We start from the raw sequence: 9,204 nt of genomic DNA on the forward strand, positions 1-9,204 counted from the left end.
AAATTCCATTACTCAAATTATAGTATACAGCCAAGTCAAAAGAGGAGGGGGGTTGGGTGTTGAAAGATGTCCATTCTATTTGGTACATGCTTTGTAACTAATAATTGATGGAGGGTATTTTCAAGAGATAGTTTGTGGAAAATAATCATTGATTAAATATACATAAAGTTAAGGGCTATCAAAGAGTAAATCAAGAGTCCATGAAAAAACACTAAAAAGGTTTCCAATCAATGGAAAGCCCTTGTTTTGGATTTTCCTCTTATATGCTAACATTTGGCTTGGAAGCTGGTAATGGGAAACATGTCAAACTAGGTATTGATACTATCCTCAGTTGTGGTGTAAATATGGAGCTACTAGAAGATAAGACTATTGAAATACATGATATACATTTCTTTTCTCTTCATGATGTATGTGATCCTAGAGATTAAAGATCTGATTGCTTGTGTGTCAAGTGCGCAAACAGAACAATGGAAATGGACCTCTCGATGAAATACCAGATGCGGAATTTCAGGTAAGATTTTACAAACCCTGTAAACCTGATCTTTCTTTCCATTCCCATGTTTGTCAGATCAGATCAATGGCCCTTTCTGAAACGGAAGGAACGATTTATAGCAGTTACGAAATGTTTGTAGCGTGATCTATAAGCGAAGCTTTTCACAGTGCTGTGAGATGTAAGTCTTTCCCTTTTTTATTTATCTCTGAATATTTGATTGTGTTTTGGCGGTGGATAGTCATTTGAAGAAACCAAGTTTTTCGATCCTCTGTCCAGCGTATAGAATGCACGACGGGGCCATCCGATCCTGGGTCGGTTCCAGTAGAGAATAGGCCAGATCCATCCACCCCATCTATCCCTTTTAGCATATTTGTTTTAGGTGGGGTGCTTGGCAGCTGTTGTGCTTGTTATTTTTGCCTTCACATTTCATGGGCATCATGAGCACGGGTTGGGTTGGCAATATGGGCACCAGCTGATGTTGATGGGTTGGTTCAGACTGAGAAAATGCCAGATCCGTCCATATCCTCTGTGTTAGTAATTTTGTTTTAGGCAGGGTGAGGGGACTAGAGTGCTTTGCAACCTTAGGGATCGTAGGTTCTGTGATTAAAGATGCTCAAACCCAGGGGAAGACATGGCTTACAGATGTTGACCGAGTTCGTTTAAATGGTGTAATGGCATGGTGGCATTGTGATAGCATCTTTGTTATAATTGGTCTGTAACAAATTTAAGGGCAGTGATGTCCTCTATGATGCTATTTGGGTCACAGTTTTTCAAGATTTAAAAAATCTTTGATTGTTGTTGCAGGGAACAAGATATTATTTGTGGTATTGGCCGAGCTGTGAAATCACGGTCGTATACCCTACTCGGAGGAAGGATCTGACACTGAGAAGTCCATTGAAATACAGCCCCTCTCTGGACAAGAAGCGTGGATGTTTGCAAGCATAGCTTTCAAAGAGGACCATGCTCCTATGGAGTTGGAATATTCTGTTGCGGATGACTATAAATGTATTCCTTCGGCATTAGACGCAGTATCCGCAGCAATGAAGGGAAAAAGCTGTGTAGATGAATGGGAGATTTCTTTACCTTTGATAAAACCCTCAGATCCATCTTTTCCACACACTCATGCTCCCGTTGATCAATGGAGTTATGATTCCTTGCCCCTTTCAAACGTCGAGATTTGCTTCTTCTCTTCTGCTATGCTTATGGGTGACGCAGATTCGATGTGGACAAATTAGTACAAATATAGATTGCCCAAGGGCTTTGCTTTGAGCAAACAGGGAAACTATTTAATGGGCATGGCCATTGGGTGCAACTATGGAAATCTTCAGGGAGTTTGTGGTTTGTTTCAGAATTTAAAAAATAAGGGGATTTAGAAATCAATAGGGCATGTCATCGAAGAACTCATGATAATGTTCTCCGTGACATGGCAATTTATATTTGAGTTCCTCACATAATGATGTTTCTGAATCAAGGGTTTGCCTAAAGAGATATGCTATATTTCTAGACTTCAATTATTTAACGTTTTCATTGTCTGTATATTTAGAATCATTCCCATTTAAGATTGGAGAGCCTGAAAATCTCAAGTATCTTAATTTAAACGGATGCTTGAATTTATGAATGATTTCACATGAAATCTCTAAACTAAGCACTCTGTATTCAATACTGAACTCCTGGATTAATTGTGGAAACTAAAGCGCCTGCAAATGTTTGGAGTTTGAAGGGTCTCACAAATCTGTCACATTTGTTTGTCAAATATTAAACCATGATAAAGTGAGGAATTAAAGAAAGCGTAAGGGGGAATTGGCTGGAGATGACGCACCTAAGGTTGATGTACAAGGAAAATTTATATGGGGTTTGGAGTTTGAAGGATCTCACAAATCTGTCACATCTGAATTAAAAAAAGCATAATGAGGAATTGGCTGGAGATGAGACACCTATGGTTGAAGTGCAAGGAAAATTTATATGGGGTAATAAAGGATCTTCCCAGGATATGGAGGACATGAAAAAGCTACCAGTTTCATTATGGCTTGTTACCATGGGTATCAAACAATGGACTGTGGAATGGTACTGCCCAAACTCTGTCCGTGTCTTGAACATGTATCCTTTACCTTCGAAAAGATTTCCGACAGCCTTGGAGAAGCTACCCAATTTGAGTCACAGGAAACAATGTTTTGCAAAGAGAATAACATGAAACTGCGCCTCCAACAATTTTTCAGAAAACTGGGGAACTGTAAGTAACTGTAATTCTCGTCCTTAAACTTTCATCTGTTTCTGTTATAAATGTGATGGTGGTTAAATGAATGTATAAGATTTTTAATATGTATGACCTTTTCTTATAAATTTTGGTTAACAATTGTTGTACAGGAAACCACGGTGGCCCTAATGGAGATGAGGAAGAAGAACCACAGCATTCGAAAGAAGATCCTTGTGGAAATTGAGTTTAGCAGCAATGCCCTGGCTTGCGGGAAAACCTGAGAATTTCTCATTAGGTCCTTCTCAAGAGATATTCAATATTTGTCATGCTTGTATTAGTAAGTTGGCCTTATGAGAGGTGCATAACACAAAAACTGTGTACATTAGGAAAATTTCTTTCAACTTGGGATGAGGCATTGCTCACTGCCAAAGAGTCTGAATTTGCATGATTGAAAAGCGTTGCTTGGATGATGCTACATGCACATGTTTACAGAAGAAAACTAGGTCTATGTGTTGCTTGTCTGTCAAACACGGAGGTTAGATCTGATATCATTGCCACCATTCATAATTTGACATATGACTTGCCTGCATGGTCTGTCAACATATATCCCATTGCAAGAATGTGGCATTCAATACTGCAAAGATGAGTTGGTTTTCCTTGGTTGCATGAAGGTTGATTGAATTGGCATTGAACTGTTACCTATTTAGCAGTGTTCCTAATCATCATTTTGTGTATTGAATAATCGGCTTACATTTCTGCAAATTCTACTTTTATCTGGAATAATTTTATTGGGCTATGAAGGTGGTTATTATTAGGGGTCTGATTGGTCAGGTGTTAAGATTTAGAAAGCGCGTTTGTCTATTGGTAGAGAAAATTAGGACACCAAGCAAAAGTTATCAAGCAACCACAGATATGGTGTTAATATTTAGAAAGCGCGTAGTTATCACGCGAAGCAACATTGTGTGCTATTCTTAAATATTTGCAACTAAGTGATTAAGAAAGTGAGGTAAACTCTCTTGTTGATTCATCATTGTATCACCTTTTATTGAGTACTTGCCACACTCCCTTTGCTGGTTTTTTAGTTTTGTCCAGTATATGTTGGTTGATTATTGTTCTGCTAATACTGTTATCAATCTAGGAGTGTACCAGTAGCGAGTTTGTGTATTTCCCTGTTTTTTCTGATGGTCACAAGTTATAACATGAATTACAGAGCAAACTTGAAATACTGTGATACTGTTGAGTAAACAATGAATAGGAATTAGTCATGTAGTGTGCTGTGTTAAGTTTCAGATTCATTGTGTATACACTATATATTCAACTAATTTAATGTATATATGAAGTACTGTTCCATTAACTTATTAAGTTATTTGTGAAGGGCAGTTGTTACTCTGTTCATGTAAATATGAGCAGTTGTCAGGTCTGAGGTGACTCCATTGTGAAATTATTTCAGTGATTTTCTTCAGTACAACATGGCATCGCATATTTAAGGAATTGTAGTTTTAACGACTCACTGAACATATTAAACCACAGAACGAAAATTGATGATAATGACAATAATGTGCTAGTGGTTTCATGAAAACTATATTAAATATGTGTGCATAGTCTTTGATAAAGGGAGTAGCATGGTCTGTCTGGGCGGTCTTGTATCTCTATTCAAGGTGGTAGTTTGTATATTTCCCTGTTTTTCCTGATGGTCATAACATGAAATACTGTGATACTGTTTACTGTTGAGTAAACAATGAATAGGAATCAATCCTGTAGTGTGCTGTGTAAGTTTCAGATTCATTGTGTATACACTATATAGTCAACTAATATAATGTATATATGAAGTGTTGTTCCATTAACTTATTAAGTTATTTTTGAAGGGCAGTTGTTACATTGTTCATGGAAATATCAGCAGTTGTCAGGTCCGAGGTGACTCCATTGTGAAATTATTTCAGTGATTTTCTTCAGTACAACATGGCATCACATATTTAAGGAATTGTAGTTTTAACGACTCACTGAACATATTAAACCGCAGAACGATAATTGATGATAATGGCAATGATGTGCTAGTAGTTTCATGAAAACTATATTAAATATGTATGCAGTCTTTGATAAAGGGAGCGCATAGTCTGTCTGGGCGGTCTTGTATCCCTATTCAAGGTGGTAGTTAGAGGTGGAGTTTAGTTTGCATACGAGATTGAAGTCCCTGATAGGCTATAACTAAAAACAGTCATACACAAAGCGGACAATGGTTCCAACATGGCTGTAATGGAGTCCAAATTATCTTGTGGCATCGTACCTCATCTGGGTAACATCTTTACAGCATCACTATCTAGTTGGTTACGTTTTTGCTCAGAGTAATCCTGGTGACCCGGCATACTCTCTAAATCATCCTCAAAGGATCCAACAAAGTCACTCTATGAAGGGTTGAATGGTAAAATTCCATAGCCCACCTCTGTATGCCCTGAAGAGAGGGCATGCCCTTCTCCTTCATAGCGTGCAGCTGAGATAGCATACAGAAAAGAACAGTCTGTTGGAAGTACCCGAGTCTCACACTGATCATCTCATATTGGGTTTGGGTTGTTGTTATTGATTCATTGTTTTCCATAGATGTGGCATGTAACATGAAATAAAAGCGTGGAAAGTTTGCATTGGGTGTCACTTTTAATGTCCAACATATGGCTCACTGATTTGCTATACAGTACGATAGATGCGGCTGGATCTGATATGCCAAGGCCAAGGAAGCAAGTATTGATGTGATTGGAAGTTATGTATTATGGAATGGGCATGAACCAAAAGAAAGCACTTTATGTTTCATTTACTATCGTACAAGTAATAAATATCAATTTTCAAATCCTATCTTCAAAATAGTCTTTGCGGTCGTTTTTCTCTGCAAGTTTCATGTTCAGTAGGGGAGGGATTCCTATTCTTGTGCAGGGACCAGTAGTTGATATAATACTGGTCCCACCAAACCACCAGTGATTAAGACTTTTGAAACCAAATTTTAAACAGAAATAAATAACATTATGTATAAATAAGTTTTAAATTATGTCCAAAAATCACCCATACATTGACTGGGCCCACAACTGTCCATAAATAGTATTTTACTACTTAATATTGCAAAACATATTGACCCAAGTAGAAAACAGCTAGAGCCATAAAGGCTTCCAAACTGGTCTATTCCAGAAGTACAAAACAGCGGTCACTTCAACCCCCACTCATGAGAACTCCAACTTTGCATCCCAAATAAATATGCCTACCTGCACATAACAAAAGGAATGTATGTCAGCCATAACTGGTGTGTTGTTCAACAACTAAGCACCCTATGTTCAATAAATGACACCCAACCCAATAACAATTAAATCCAATTTGTTCAATAAATGACACCCAACCCAATAACAATTAAATTCACTTTGTTCAATAAATGACACTCAGACCCAATAACTGCAATAAATGACACCCAACTCATTCTATTTCTCATTAAAACAAATCAAAGCACATGGATCAACAAATAAACAATTCCCAACCATTAGATCACAACAAATTAAATCCATACCACATTCAAAATGAAGCCATTGCAATCCATGTGCATCCATGTCCACCAATTAAAATCAAGTCCCCAAAACTATAAAAGAAGTCCACCCACTGTTGAAGTTGCATCTTATGCTTTCAAACTATTCAGCAAACTTGAAGACAACATCACAAAACAGTGGCCAATATATTCAAGTTAGTTATATGAATTACAACTCATTCTTCTTACAGTTCTGTTTTCATTTATCAGATTTTTCTTACATTACAGTTCTGTTTTCATTGTTTTCATTTATCAGATTTCTTACATTACAGTTCTGTCCATTCATTTATCAGATTTCTTACATTACAGTTCTGTCCATAGGGTGGTGAAAGTTAACCTATACAGTTACAATTAACCTTTTTTATACAGAGTTTATGTATGTGTTCTAGCTTATACAGTTAACCTATTGAATACAATGGGAAACTTCTAAACATCTAAACATCGTTTCTCCTAGTTTCTTCAATGGGAAACTTCTAAACATCGTTTCTCGTCCTGTTGTCGTTCCCGATAACCCTTTATACACGGTAGGGTCTTCGCAACGAAAGCCCCGCTGTGTCCATGTTGATTGGACCAACTTAACAAAAGCAATATGAAACAATACACTGTACAGTAAGCTCAACTTTCACACTTCTAAAATAGATCATTTTTTCTAGGATTACAAACAAATTAGTGCAGTAAGCTATCAAACATCTTGCTCAGAAAGACAACAAATCAAATAAGAGGACAAGATGCTATTAGATTTTAAGTCTGCTTAATAAAACAGGTGTTTTTAAGTTTAAAAATACTTGGGCTACATTAGTAATCCAGCTCGCTATTAAGCCATAGCTGCAAAACTCAAAACTTTAAAGGTGCCAATTTCAGAAATACTAGTTTAAGTTCTCCTGGCGTAAGAATTATTATTTCACACTTGGTCATGTTATGAATATATATTAGAATTGCAAAGATTTTGGAACTGCAACAAAAGTGGTATACCAGAAAAAAACAGATACTGAAGAAACCCCGTGAACTTACATAATTATGAGAGAAAATTTCACAAATATATCAAAATATAATGAAAAGTGAGACCTCTCAGCTGAATTTTAAGTTCAGTTACATTTTACAAAGGTCGCGCTTAAGTGGTATAACAGGAAAAACAGATACTGAAGAAACTCGTGAACTTACATGATTATGAGAGAAAATTTCACAAATATATCAAAATATAATGAAAAGTGAGACCTCTCAGCCGAATTTTAAGTTCAGTCACATTTTACAAAGGTCGCGCTTATTTTTGCTCATGCAACAAGCACATGGAACAAACTAAATAGGATTTTAGTGAACTATCGGTGAAGCAATATGAGGAGATGCAAGCCATTTGTTTCAAAAAGCCTAAAGACAAATTAATTGAAAGAAGAGACAGAGTAACTGTAAAGGAAACAATCAAAACAGGGCACTGAATCCAAATTTCCAGTAAGCATGGTAAACACCAATAAAATACTAAGCACTGAAGCAATAATTTCAACTCTTTTGAAATTATGTAAAGATAGAGAAAAAGACTCATTTAGACATTACATGAAAAACTAAAATCAAACTCACAAATTCCATATCAGTCAAGTGGGAAGCATTTCTAAGTTTTTGTAACCAGATATGCGAAGCAGAGGAAGACATGTCCCAATAATGTAAATAAAAGCACAAGTTTACCTCCATCGTAAAAATCTTGTTTTGACACCACAGATGAGAAAACATCTTATCTACCTAAATTTTTGTAGTCATATATGCTAAGCAGAGAAAGAAAGTCCCAATAATGTAAATAAAAGCACAAGTTCACCACCATGGTAAAAACTTGTTCTGACATCACAGATGAGAAAAAATCTTAATCTCAAGATCTACCTAGTGTTGTAAGTTACAAATGGTATGAATTCTTTCAAAATGGTATTCATGTGTGTAAGTCTTTTGTTAGCCTTGAAAATTTAAGAATGCTATCTATTTATGTTTAATTTTATTTTTAAAACTGTAATAATTTGTTGACCTTATTTGTTGCTTACCTTACAGGAATTGAAGGTTAGCTTACAGGAATTATTCGATCATCAGCTTCATAGGGATAATTTTTGCAGAAGTAATAAAGCATAATTTAACATATATTCTAATGTCTAAATGCATGCAATAATTTTACAGGTTGTTGCATCTATGGCAAAAGGAAGTTACTCTGCTCGTACAAGGAGAAGTGGCAGGAGAGTGACAAGGGGTGCGCAGCTGCGATGCACATCGTCTGATGATGACAGGCCAGCTGATGTCGATGCCAGCAATGCACCAGGGAACATTGTTGAAGATGACCATGTGACAGCTGCTGATGTTAACACACCATCAGCCACAGAACCACCATCAACAACAGTCCAAGGAGCAAGCTCAACTAAAAAAATCAGTGCTATAAGAGGATGGACAAAAGAACAAATGTTAGTTGCAATTGACGACATAGAGTTTAATGGATACTCAGTTCGGGCATCTGCAAAAAAACATGGTATTCCTCCCTCATCAATACATTATTGGATAAATGGACTGACTCATACAAAACGTAGAGGGCCTCTTACAGTTATGACTGAGGATGAGGAGGCCGAGGTGGTTGAGTGGTGTAAAGAGATGGCCCAACTGGGACATGGGCTAGAGTTGATACAACTCAAATCAACAGTTGCTCAAATCTGTCAAGGGAGGCCAAACCCATTCAAAGATGGGTTTCCTGGTAAATCATGGTGGTTTGGGTTTAAAAAAAGGCATCCAGAACTTGTATTGCGTACTGCTGAGGGCCTTGACAGAGACAGAGCATTAAATTTGCGCCCTGCAGTTGTGCAAAAATTCTATGACACACTTTCTAGTGCTTATGATAAACATTCTTATGGAGCATACCATATATGGAACTGTGATGAAACAGGTTTACAGGCAGGGAGGAATTGTGGCATGCGGGTAATTGCCAAGAGAGGGAGCCGAAAT

At 37.0% G+C, this 9,204-nt stretch overlaps 1 long non-coding RNA gene across 2 annotated transcripts; it reads left to right on the top strand.

The window, feature by feature from the left end:
- Positions 1 to 215: 215 nt before the first annotated feature.
- Positions 216 to 3,406, top strand: LOC149214986 (uncharacterized). Of its 2 annotated transcripts, XR_016250975.1 has the most exons (4): positions 216 to 312; positions 453 to 511; positions 1,298 to 2,723; positions 2,858 to 3,406. It is a non-coding gene; the product is annotated as an uncharacterized LOC149214986 (long non-coding RNA). The 2 variants fall into 2 exon arrangements; XR_016250976.1 differs by lacking the exon at positions 216 to 312 and having other exon boundaries at positions 319 to 511; positions 569 to 2,723.
- The last annotated feature ends 5,798 nt before the right edge of the window (positions 3,407 to 9,204 follow it).

The sequence above is a fragment of the Pinus tabuliformis genome, chromosome 1_1 (genome assembly GCF_031772625.1).
Source record: "Pinus tabuliformis cultivar Carrire ecotype Pingquan chromosome 1_1, CPIR1, whole genome shotgun sequence".
Lineage (NCBI taxonomy): Eukaryota > Viridiplantae > Streptophyta > Pinopsida > Pinales > Pinaceae > Pinus > Pinus tabuliformis.